This window comes from Protopterus annectens, chromosome 10.part0, assembly GCF_019279795.1.
Source record: "Protopterus annectens isolate FY-2018-M chromosome 10.part0, PAN1.0, whole genome shotgun sequence".
In the NCBI taxonomy this organism is placed as follows: Eukaryota; Metazoa; Chordata; order Ceratodontiformes; family Protopteridae; genus Protopterus; species Protopterus annectens.
This window is the reverse complement of record NC_056744.1, coordinates 1681293466-1681307273: the sequence shown is the minus strand read 5'-3', so window position 1 is coordinate 1681307273 and position 13808 is coordinate 1681293466.

Here is a 13808-nt window from a genome sequence, read left to right as displayed (position 1 = left end):
GGCAATGGATTAGTAACAGGAACTAAAAACAAAGCCCAGGGATCAGCAACTCTGAAACTGGACTACTCTAGTTCAGTAAGGCGGGAAAACAAGAGATTTTTTTTTTGTTTTTGTTTTTTTACAGAGACAAGGAAAAAAACAGACAGTAAATGCTATAAATGCTGTAAATCGGCTAGCGCACTTTAGTGTGTAGCCTACAGAAACAATTTGCAACAATTAGTAACTTAAAGTGCAATAAACAGTGTAAAATGCAGAAATCACTTAAAGTAGCAGTAAAACAGGCGAAATGCAGTCGCTAGCTTAATAACAGTGGGAAAGCCACAAAAAATACTTGTATCTGGTAGAAAGTCACTCTTTTAGTTCTCTGCTGCTTGGATCACTCTGCAGGCCACCACGAGGATCTGTGCTGAGTTGGTACAAGCTGGAAAACGCGCGTTTAGCGTGTTTTATAGCAGGGGGCTGAAAGGAGCTAGGAATTGGCCCAAAATGACCAATGGACTACTAGTTTCTGGCTGAAACTTCACCAATTCGGACAAAAAGGCTGCTCAGTGTTTCCCACTCCCACTCCCACTGGTAAGCAAAGAAACTTCCCTCCTTCCTAATAAGGTAATGGATCAGTAACAGGAACTAAAAACAAAGCCCAGGGATCAGCAACTCTGAAACTGGACTACTCTAGTTCAGTAAGGCGGGAAAACAAGAGATTTTTTTTTTTTGTTTTTAAAGAGACAAGGAAAAAACAGACAGTAAATGCTATAAATGCTGTAAATCGGCTAGCGCACTTTAGTGTGTAGCCTACAGAAACAATTTGCAACAATTAGTAACTTAAAGTGCAATAAACAGTGTAAAATGCAGAAATCACTTAAAGTAGCAGTAAAACAGATGAAATGCAGTCGCTAGCTTAATAACAGTGGGAAAGCCACAAAAAATACTTATATCTGGTAGAAAGTCACTCTTTTAGCTCTCTGCTGCTTGGATCACTCTGCAGGCCACCACGAGGATCTGTGCTGAGTTGGTACAAGCTGGAAAACACGCATTTAGCGTGTTTTATAGCAGGGGGGCTGAAAGGAGCTAGGAACTGGCCCAAAACGACCAATGGACTACTAGTTTCTGGCTGAAACTTCACCAAATCAGGCAAAAAGGCCGCTCAGTGTTTCCCACTCCCACTGGTAAGCAAAGAAACTTCCCTCCCTCCTAATAAGGCAATGGATCAGTAACAGGAACTAAAAACAAAGCCCAGGGATCAGCAACTCTGAAACTGGACTACTCTAGTTCAGTAAGGCAGGAAAACAAGAGATTTTTACAGAGACAAGGAAAAAAACAGACAGTAAATGCTATAAAAACAATTCACATGCAGTGTAAGCTGGCACACTTGAGTATGTAGCAATATTAGTCCACACACAGTATGAAAAAAATGTAATTAAATTAAAAAGGACTAAAAGCAAGTGCAGAAAGGGTTTATTAGATAGAATGCGGTAAAGAGATGGGACTGGGGGAGTGTCCTAGATCAAATCTACAGTGGGGCGGGCACTGCAAAAGCCACCAAATTTAAACTACAACCAAGAACAGGGAGGGGAAGACAGTTTCAACAGAGCTAGATCTGAGGAATCAGTCCAAGTTATAACAACCACAATAAAATGCAGGAAATATACTTAAATCAGCTTATGTCCAGTTGATGTATGCAGACAAATCTCAGTAGCAAGCAACTCTACTTATAATGATTACCAGAGATGTAACCAACACAGGTTTTAACGTTATCAGAAACCCCCCAAGCTAATTAACACTTAAAGGAATTTCAGAGCAGTTTAACAACTAGTGCAGAGCTTCAGACACACACACAAGACAGTTTCAACAGAGCTAGATCTGAGGAATCAGTCCAAGTTATAACAACCACAATAAAATGCAGGAAATATACTTAAATCAGCTTATGTCCAGTTGATGTATGCAGACAAATCTCAGTAGCAAGCAACTCTACTTAAAATGATTACCAGAGATGTAACCAACACAGGTTTTAATGTTATCAGAAACCCCCCAAGCTAATTAACACTTAAAGGAATTTCAGAGCAGTTTAACAACTATAGTTATAGTTGAGTTAGGCACGTTTTGGTGAAAAGAGCATCATGTTTTGAGAGTGAGAAGCTTGCGGGATAAAAAATTTAAGTCTGTCAGACTGTGCAGTGTGAGTTCTGAACGAACTCCAGCAACTGTTTTGTTCCTGGATGACAAGTCTGTGAGAGGTATTTTCTTTTTTTTTTTTTTTTTTATCTTTTTTGGTTCGACCGTTGAGAGTCCCAATTAATTACTCAATTTTACCTGGAAAGCCCAACTGGATAAAAGGTCTCGTGATATCTTTTGAAGGCAGGATGATTTTTTTTTTTTTTATACTAATGAGTAAACCAAAGAGCTCATTTAAGATAAAATGGGTAGTTTTGTATGTGTGGTGGGAGAGGGGCACTTTACTATTTTGGGTCAACATGAATTAACCACCATTGCAATAGCACTCAACAGTCCACCTTCACAACGTAGAACGAAGGGGCCAAATTTGCTTACTAACAACTTCCAACTTGCAACTCTAGACCAATGGTTGCATTATTTTACTTCATGCATACAGAGCATTCCTTTCATGAATTCATGTAGCCGTTAAACAATCTAATAAAACTGATGTGAAGGACCCTTTGTTTCCTTGGAATAATGTGGACCGTGACATGTCTGAAAAAAAGAGAAGCGTTCCAAATAATGCGGTACAGTTGAGTTACACTAGTACATAACGCCATCACAAGGCTTGAAGCCTTTTTCTAAAATGAGAAATTGTATTGACTCTGAAGTCTCCCAATACTCTAGTGGCTGAGAAATCTCAGTTAAACTTACATAGGAGCTGCCTTTTTTCATATGAAGGCTTTCCTTGAAATGTGGGAACTCTGGTGTCTGCCTTCGTAAAAAATGTATTATGGCAAGTTAGTCTTGTTATCATTAGTGTCTGGTGCTGTATAATATAACGCATTGTACAAGTCCTTTGGATGTCTGTTACCTAACCGTGGTTGTAGAGAAATGTACCCTGGCTCTGTTACTTCTTCTCAGTCTGTTAAAATTCACTATACCGAGTTACGAGGTGCTCCCCTCTTTCAGTTTTCAGTAAAGCCAGTACACCACAAATAGCTGAAAGGTAAACACTTTTTTTTAAGCAAGTCTTCATGCTTAACAGTGATTACAGGCCGAATGGCGCATGTGATCTGAACTCAAAGTGGCTCACCACATGCCGCACATTTGGATTGAAAAAGATGACGGGGACTCATAACCTATAACAGTTAGTACAGTCATTCATGGCAGTGTGTCAGCAAACATCTCTGTCCAACTATGAGAGGTAAAAATCACAGCACCAGCCATTAAAATTATAGCAAATGGTCAGAAACAGGAGAACCTTTCACATTTTTTAGGACAGAAAAGGACTTCATACAGGGAACTATATACAGTTAATGACAGGAGTCTATGGGCATACATTCATTATTTAATGATGTATGCATTCCTACACAGGTCTAACTTGAAAATATAAATAGATCTCACAAGGCTAAGTATAAGGACATAAATCGTAGCAGTTGAGAGGCATGTCCTACGGTATAATATTATTTGCATGGATTTTATCACTGAGTTTCTTCAAAAGTTTTCTGGTAATAAACTTTTGTCAGAACCACCGTTTTAACACATCTACTCAAAAAAGCAGATTTTGAAATTGTAGGATATGCAAAGGCTAAGCCACTTGATTAATTTTACACTAACACTCTCCCTCGAAAAGAAAAAAACAGATTCTCTACTGACCAATAATCATACAACAAGCAACAATCAAACGTTTTAACTTTGTTTTCGCAGAACCCGCGACAAGCTCTTCTTTGGCTAAGTAACCTAAGAGGACATTCCCCGACCAAGTCACACTGGCTATTTCCCTCATAACAATTTTACGGTTAATAAGTAATTCACATAATAAAGCCCTCCTACATGCCTTTTATTACTAAAACCAGTTGGAGAAGGAAATACTGAGCTAGGCTAAGAAGTTTAGAAACTGAAAGTGGCTCACATCACATACACAACTGACATATGGGTAACTACTTGAAGTAATCTTGCAAATACAAAACACATCAAAGTAATAGTCCCGCTCCACACCAACTCTTCCACTATCTACTACACCTTGGTATGAAACACCACGGTAACAAAACACGTCGACCTCTACAGCCCCTACCTTGGGTGCTTCACCTAGTAAGTGCCAGTCTCCTCAGGCGCACTGCTTGAGGTTCAAGTCACGCAGCACAAGGTCACTTACACCATGACAGTACCTAAGGAAATTAAGAGAGATCACAGATCGTGTTACTTTATGTAATGAATATTTGGTGCTGCTTCAGAATGTGGAAATGTTCTTTCAGTTTTAATCCATATTTTTCCTACTGCATATTGTAACAAAGCAATCTGGATACTAATGGACAGAGCTAAATTGCCAGGCATTTGAAATTAAAACTGGTTAGTACTTGCGTGGGGCTGGGGTGCAAGGTACCCAATGAAATAATAATAAGTACCTATTTTGCAGAATATTAAGATAATTTGTAAACCATTTAGTCATTCCTAATAGTCATTTTAACAGAGTCCAGATTTTTTTCACGGAAACGGTTTGAAGCAGAGCATTATTCCGCTGCCTATATATTTGTACCCGACTAGCCCTGTGCCCGCTTGTGCATAACTTTGAGCGGCATGGCTGTGGCTTTTAAAATTATTGCAGATGACCTCAAAGAGGTTCGCTTTCTTATTTCACAAAATAGAAAATCCCATATAGTCCAGGTAAGAAATATTTATATTCTTTCAGTTGTTTAGTAATACGTAAATTATTACTCTTAAACATGCCTTTCTTTATGAAGGAAATCAGTAAATCTTAGGATCAGCTGCTGTGGACGCAAACTTCTAAAGCTCCCACGGTCCTACTGCGGATACCTATAAGTCAAGTGGATGGAAGTGAATACCATGACTCTTTGCACACAACTGTGAAAAAAATAGTTTGGGCATTCATAGTATTCCAGAAATGGTAGAGCCCAAAAAGAATTCTGTTTTTCCACCCATTTGGGATTTTGTAAACTTTAGGAAGGAAATGGAACTTGTTATATAACAACTACTGCAACATTTTTTCATCTAATGGTTTGGCAGAAAGCCAGGGCTATACAGATTTTGAAGGAAGACAATGAAGAAAATGTAAGGCAAGACGGTGCGAACAAGACAGTCATAGTCCTTGTTCACATATATACTTCACTGATTGACAATAGGTTTATTTATGTCGTGAAGATGTTCAATTACATTTTTTATTGCATAGATGACAACAGGTTTACTTAACTCCAACAGATATACCTATGTCAAGAAGGCTAAACTCTGCATTTGGCTTAATCTTTCCAGATCTGAAAACAAAAATCCAGAGAAAATTTTGAGAAACAGACTTTCATTCAAGATATAAGGCTGAGATGTTTTGCATTTGGAATGAAAATCTGTATGAGAGCTACAGTTGTGGAACTAAAATGATACATTATATAACTGAGTTTTGTGGGGACATATATTTCATCTTTCACATCACATCAACAGGTTTTCAGCTAATAAGCACATATTTTTACAGCTGCTGTTGTCGCCTGGAAGTGCTAGATTTCTTATCAAAGCTGTCTAAATTATTTAACTCGTTCTCTCCAATGAATCTCTGGAAATGTACACTGTACCTTTAATGGGCGGAGTCTAAAGTTTTTTTTTTTTTTGATAAAATCAAATGATGTCCTTACATTTCAAACAAATGCTCATATTTCTGGAAACATATGGGTTATTAAAAAATGTAAATGTCAAACTGTTCAGTACAAACCATTTTTATAGTGGTAGTGTTCTTTAGAGTTTGTATCTTAAACTTGATTTCATAAGTCACAGTAAACACCATAACTATTAAGTTTGTAATATTATGTAAACAACTTACAGTATCTAAGAAACAACTCCAGTTACACATTTACTGTTAGCAATATTTTGTTTATCCAGTTGAGTGCTTTCATATGAAGCTAACCAGTTCTGCCTGTGGTACTTAGAGTAATTTGGAGACACATGAAATAAATTTATGAGAAGATAAAAAATATTATATGAATAACAGTGAATATCTCTTTATCTGCACCAGTCAGAGGTCAAATATCAACCCAGCTGTATTTGCCATTGAGTAAGCTTTAAGATGAAATAGTTTAGCACTTTGTATGTAGCATGGCTTTGGAATTATTAATGCAAATATGAATAAACAATATTTGATGACTAGAGACGTCAGTAGGATGTAACTGCAGAAACACCTGAAGGCATCACTACAGTGTAATGAGTTCATGTGTTTGAAGTTTTTCTGTAAAAGAATCAGATATACGACAGTGCTAAGAATATGCAAGGTACCATAACTATATGTAGATAGTGCTTTAAAATAGCACACTTCCTCTATCAGTGTTGGCACAGCACCTAGTAAACTTAAGCTGCCAAAACATGTACACGGACAATTTCCAAGCCTTCACAAATACAGATTGCCCCCGTCTCATTGCTTAACTCATTCCCTCAGATGGAGCTCTGGCAGTTTGCATAGTAACTTAAGCTTTTTTGACAGAATCAAACTATGTCCTCACAGAACCATAGGGGTTATTAAAGAAGTATAAATAGCAACCTCTTTAGCACAAACTGTGTTATAGTGGTAGTATTCTATAAGTTTTAGGTTTTAAACTAGATTTTATAAGTAAACATTTTAACTCTTAAGTTTGCAATATTTTGTAAACAACTTACAATATATCAGTAGTCACTCAAGATACACAGATACTGCTGGTAGCATTTTGTTCATTCAGATGAAAGCTTTCATATGAGGCTAACCAGTTCTGCCTGTGCTACATGGTTGTCAAGATATTTAAAAAAGCAAGATATTTAAATATTATACGAACAATTAATATCTCTTTACCTGCAATAGACAGATGTGAACTATCAATACAGTTGTGTTTGCCATTGTATAAGCTTTGAAATGAAATCCTTTAATACTTTATATGTAGCAAGATTTTGGAATTCGTGATGCAAATATCAACAAGCTATATTTGATACCTAGAGGTATGAGTAGGATATAACTGCAGAAGTACCTGGAGGCATCACTCATTTGTAATTAGTTAAACCCCAACACCCAGATCAACAGCACAGTGCAGCCACCTTCCCACTTGTGTGCTGTCATCAAACACACCATAACAGTGATCTGTGATTTTAGCTCTCATCATCCTAGCACCCCAGCAATGACTATTTCACCTCAGTAATGACTATTGCAGTCTTCCCAACCTGGCAGTCAACGATATTCTCAAACCTATCTATACCAGCATTGGTCAGAATCTTCAGCCTCACCTTTGGCCTTCATTAGTGATCAGAACCCTTCATCTCCTCTTCTCTTCTCCCACTTATCAGAATCCTCACTGCCGGCTCCTCCTTAGCCCCTGCTCCATTCCCTCTTGTCAGCATCTGAGATCAAATGGCCTCTCTATCCACACTGCCCATCTGTGCACACAGCCTCCTTACTAGCCCACTCCCCTCTGATCTATACCTACTGCCTCTCCCACTGAACCTGTGAGGGATTAGTGTCAGTTGCTTCTTTCCACCTGGTTTATCAGCAACTGTTGATTGCTGCCCCCCCTACCCACCCAAAAAATAATTGTCAGCATTATGTGTTAAATTTGTCAGTGACTGGTGGCCCCAGCTGTCTCATACAGATTGTTATGACTGGAGCAGTCCCCTGTCTGATGTTTAATTTGTAAATCATTAGGTGCTGAAATTCAATGCTAAGGGGGAAGTACAACAACTGCCCTGACACAGAGTTGCACAGTACTCTGGCATGAAGATGTGCAGTACCCCATAGGGCTGGCCACGGCCATGCTGAATGCTAATGAGGCTATTGGGGGGGGGGTAAGCTAATTAGCCAAGTGTTCTTCCCCAAGTATCAACTCCAGGAAGACATCTACACACCAAGCCATTCAAGGAATCATTCAGCCATGTATATAAGCACGGCCAGCCCCACTATGCCCCAGTAGTAAACATGGCTAAAATAGCAGGGATACATTTTACTTAAGTGCCATATCAGCACCGATTTTAGTGAGACGATTGGGGGGAATCACTAGACACTATCGATATATTTTCCTTAATTGCCATAATAGCAATAATTTCAGTATGGGGATCAGGGGATGGAAGGAATCACTAGATATCATTGACTACTCAAAAGTAAAATGCCATAATGGCACCAACTTCAGAACAGGAATCAGGGGATATGAATGGAATCACTACAAATGTGCCATAATGGCACATAAACTAGAACAATGATTGGGGGTGGGGCACAGTAACCACTAGGGCAGCGCCATAACATCACTTAAACTACTATGGTGATTGTGGGGGCTAGAGAGATAAACTAACCACCAGGGCATACTACCCATGTGCCATAATGTAATTTTAGCTATGATGAGGATGGTGTGTATGGAGAGAACCACAGGTAACAGACAGACCAGTGACAGGTAATGGGACTGTAGCGTGCATGTGTGTTTGTGTTTTGTGTACTTGTGTGTCTTGTAGAGTGACTGGGGAAATGCCAATGCCTACAGAAGCATAAGTTTACTACCATGATGAGCAGATCAGCAATAATTTGCATGTCATTGGTAATAGTAATTCAGAGACATGCAAATTAGTCAATAGGTGAGGTCTTACCTCATTCTGGCTAACATGTCTCTAGATCACAAAATACGGTATGATGAAAGAAGGGTCTTTCTAGCATGAGCTGTGTGGCTCATGCTGTGCCCTTTAATGAATTCCCAGGAGTAGCTTAATTAAATTAGTAGGTTTCAAAAAACCATACATCCTTATTTTTTAAAGATTATATGGTCTAGAAATGTATGAGAGCAGACTCACACTATCATATAGTAGTTTCATATTTTCTTCCCCAACACAGATAAAAATGTCAACTCTGTAATAAATTACATTTAATTTTATTTTGCTTTATTTTATTTTGCGTTTAGTGACCAAGGTAACTGGGCAAGTGTACTGCAGCGGCCTGGGGAAAAAAGCACCACATAAAATAACAGTATTGTCTAATAGAAAAATATAAGCACCACAAATGGAGCATTAATACTGAATACAAAGCTTAAGCAATGTAACAAGTCAGATAAAAATTCAAAAATACATGGAAGAATTCAAGTAGGTATTTACTCAAATTACATTTTAGAAATACTGCTTATTTTTCTTCTTACATACTGAAAATATTTTGTCAGAAATATGTATTTAGAATTTCTAAAGCAGAAAAAAAGAGTTTGGTAAATAAAGAGAACAGAGAAATGTGACAGAAAGTAATTTATTTAGGCAGTCAACCGAGGGATGTTAGACAAAGCTGTTTATTCAGGCAGTCAGTGTTTGAAAGTATTCTATCTTTGGGTGGTTGCTTTAGAACAGAGGAGTGTTTGTGCTACATTATCCTGGTGTTGAGCAGGAAGATAGCCTGGAGATGTTTAAGTGTTGTTTAAATTTGAGTTTTAAAGGGTTTCAATTTGATTATTTGTTTTGGGCAGAGTGGGATGGTGTACCAAAGTTTTGAGACATAGAACAGAGTTAGTCCCACCCAATATTGTCAGGTTTAATAGTTAAGTAGGAATTTTTTGCTTGAGTGTAGAGTCCAGTGTTGTGAGCTATTATGTAAGAAGGGGCAGTTGCCGTGTTTATGGATTAGACTGTGGGCTTCAGTTAGGTATGTGTAGGATAGGTAGTGTGGGAATTCAGTCCAGGTAAGTTGTCTCAGGATCTGGCAATGTTGGGTTTTGTGAGGAAGACATTCTCAAAATTAACAACAGGGGCAAATAATTATCACATGAGATTCTACCATCGATATGCTTTGCCCAAAAATAAAGCAAATTCGCTCATTTCCTAGCTGAAAATAACCTCCGCTAGCTGAAACCACTACAATGCCTAATAGTTTAACATATAACAGCACTATCCTAGAGTTATTAAATCACCAATATCTCCTATTGAATAAATAAAGTATGTGCCCTACTAGATTTCCTAAGTGACCATCTTCTCGTTTATGTTAATATTAACTTCAAAGCCCCCATAGCCTACAAACTCCCTCCAAAAAATGTCAATAGTCCAAAATGTAATGAAATCATTAATGACATCTACAGTGTTGACTGAACACCACTGTATCACACCATGGTGTTGTTCTGAAGCTGTTTTACTAACATTGTTGGGGCTATTCTAGACAAGCACTTTCCCCTTACCCCAAAACATATCACTGATCAGTGCTGCCCCTGGATCGCACCACAAGTCAGAGCACTAGAGAAAATAAAATGTAAACACAATGAAAAGCTCCAACAACTGTAACTACTAAAATTACTCCAGCTGTTTGAAAAAATAAATGTAAGCACAAAATAAAGGAAGCAAACTCCTCTCACTTGAGAAACAAAGTATAAATACATCTCAACCCAAGGAAATTTGAAGAATAATCAAGGAAATAGCATACTTTGAAAATAATAAGTGTAGCAACCCTCACCCAGTAATGAACAACTTAATACTGCAGTAATGGAAATACCTTACCAACCAGTCTGCTGTGTCACTAATAACAGCCAAAGAAACCTAAATAAAAATCAACACCCCAACTCTACCTCCCACTCCAGAACGCTGGCTCAAGCCTCCTCTGAACAAATTGCTAATACTCAAAGTTTAATCAAAATCCCGGCCTTCTAATTTAATGTATTAACCTCTAAATCTGTTTGCTAGCTCTTAGAAAAAAATGGCATCTAAAGGAAACCCAAATAAATACCATTCATGCACTGTATTCCTTTGAATCACTGGCACATATTTTAACCACGGAGCATTTACCATCCCTAAAGAGCATCCCTTATAATCCCCATACCAAAGGAATCATCCCCCTCTCCTTCAAGAGTAGAAACTTATCTCTAAACTCTATTAAAATAAATATTTAAAAAGTTAGAGTACAGTCAGATGCAACCCTAGAACATAAACAAATTGATTTATTACCATGTATCCAGCATGGATTCAGATCAGGGTGCAACACTATAATGGCAATTGATTCAGTCACCAACAAAATATATTCATAACCCTATTTATTGATGTTACCAAGGCATTTGAATGTGTAAAGCAACAACTTCATTAATCAAACGTGAATCCCTAGGATTTGTCTCATATCCTATCTGTTGGTTCTGACACTACCTTATCAACAGGATATTTTACAGAACAGTGGTCAATGTACTTTTTGAAGACGGCACCTTTACAACGAGGGTGCCTGAAGGCTCAGTGTTTGGCCCAGTACTATTTTCACTCTTTATTAATAATATTAACTAACAGAATTGTCTCTCCCTTTTATCACATTTTACGTGGATGATATTACTCTTCACCACTCTGGAACTATTACTATTTCTACTACTACTACTGCTGCTGCTACCACTACTACTGCAACTATTGTCACTAATTCTACTATCAGTTTTTATACTACTACTACTATCATTGCTACTACTACTACTGCTACTGTTACTACCACTACTACTACTAGTGCCACTAACTATACTACTACTACTAATATTGCTACTACTATACTACCAGTACAGCTGCTACTACTACTACTACAACTACTAGTATTATTGTTACTAATTCTACTGCTATTAGTATTCCTACTGCTATTACCATTACAATGGCTACTACTGCTACTGTTACTACTATTACTACCACTACTAATATCACAAACTATACTACTACTACTACTATTACTACTACTACTACTGCCACTGTCACTAATTCTCCTACCACTACTACCACCAATACTTCTACTGTTACTATTACTACAACTACTACTACTGCTTCTACTACTACTAGTATTATTGTTACTAATTCTACTGCTATTAGTATTCCTACTGCTATTACCATTACAATGGCTACTACTGCTACTGTTACTACTATTACTACCACTACTAATATCACAAACTATACTACTACTACTATTACTACCACTACTACTACTACTACTGCTACTGTCACTAATTCTCCTACCACTACTACCACCAATACTTCTACTGTTACTATTACTACAACTACTACTACTGCTTCTACTACTATTAGTTTCTTACAACTAGTCAACCAAGTTTTTTTGTAATTTGTCATCCATAACTCTCTCTAAAACTAGAGACATGTTATTTAGAACACCATGCAAACTTAACTCACTCAAGCCTATAGCTCCTTTTCATATGCTTCCAGTTAATACCTATAGCTCCTTATGACATCCAGACCTTTGAGTATGGCTTCTTTAACTATATGACTTACAAGCTAATATACCGTATTAGGAAGGGCAATGAGTTATTGACAAAATGACACTAAGACTGTTAATCTAGCATGTCCTGCAGTAGAGAAATGAATCACTGTTTGTAACTTAATATTCACATTTTCATATTTATGTTCATATTTTCTTAACTGAGAGACCTACATACTTTTGAGGCATATGGTGTGAAATGCCATGGTGGGAAACAGGAAAATTCAGTGTCAATGTTCATTTATATCACACTGTACTGGAAATATTTCTAGTTGTTTGTTACTAATTATGAAATTAAGCAATATTTCCTTAAGTAGTTATTACTTTAGAAATAAAATGACTTGCTAACTATTGAATAGCATTAGGTAAAACTTTAGATATCATAGAAGAGAATTGTCATCGATATTTGTACTGTAAGTTGCACATCTTGAGAAATATTCAGCATTATTTATATTGCTTATACAATTAAGCATACATTTTCATACTTTTTATATATCTCAATAAGCATGAACAGAGAGAGGAATTTCTTATCATCATGTGAAAGTATATATCTGGTTAAGAAGAGTGTTCTAACAATAGGTGTCTAGGTTGCACAGTTTTCAAGATATGACAATTTGTTTTAGAAAGTTTAGCAAAAATATAATTCTGGGATTGTATTGATTAAAAATATTATTATATTTGTGGAAAGACTATCAATGTGTTGACTATTATCAGCATAAGGAACAATTCTTACTGATAACATTGCTATTTGTATTGTTTTAATAGCTTTTATCGTTGGCAAATATTTTCATTTGTTGATATTACGCTTTTTAAGCTGATTTTTCATGAAGTGTTCAGGAATGTAAGAACATATGTCGGATACCAGAGGTGTGACATTCTACACCACATGGGTGTTAAAACATGCAAACCACTGCCCATATTATCCCCTGATAACTCAGTAATCACACAGACAAGTATATTGGTCTCATTATGGCCCCTTGTCTAACATTTACTGTGCATACAGGCCTACTCATTAATTTATTTTATTTGTATTTGTTAATTGCAATAGAATACTGAAGCAAATGGACCTTTTTTAAAATAAAATAATCATTTGAAGTAATAAAGATGGTTCTCGGAGAAGTACTTCTTTTTCTGTTGCTGCTTTTCCTAATGGGAAGATAAAATGTGAAATCTGTCTAGCTCAGAAGATTAATTTATTTATTAGTTTTAGTCATTTGGTTATGATACTGAAAGACAAGACATCCAAAAAAACATATACAAAGCTATTTGAAAATGTTTACAGTTTCATATTGTTCATGGCTGCTGAGCTGTATAGTCTAGTTTGCTGGAATTTTAGATAGCTTAGGCCTGGTTGCAAAAAGCATAGTTTAAGTTTTCTTGGTATCATAAATGAGTTTGTGTTGGCTGATCCAGTCTAAGAGGAGATGTAGGTCATATTCTAATTCAGTTTTTAAATTTGTCAGGAAAG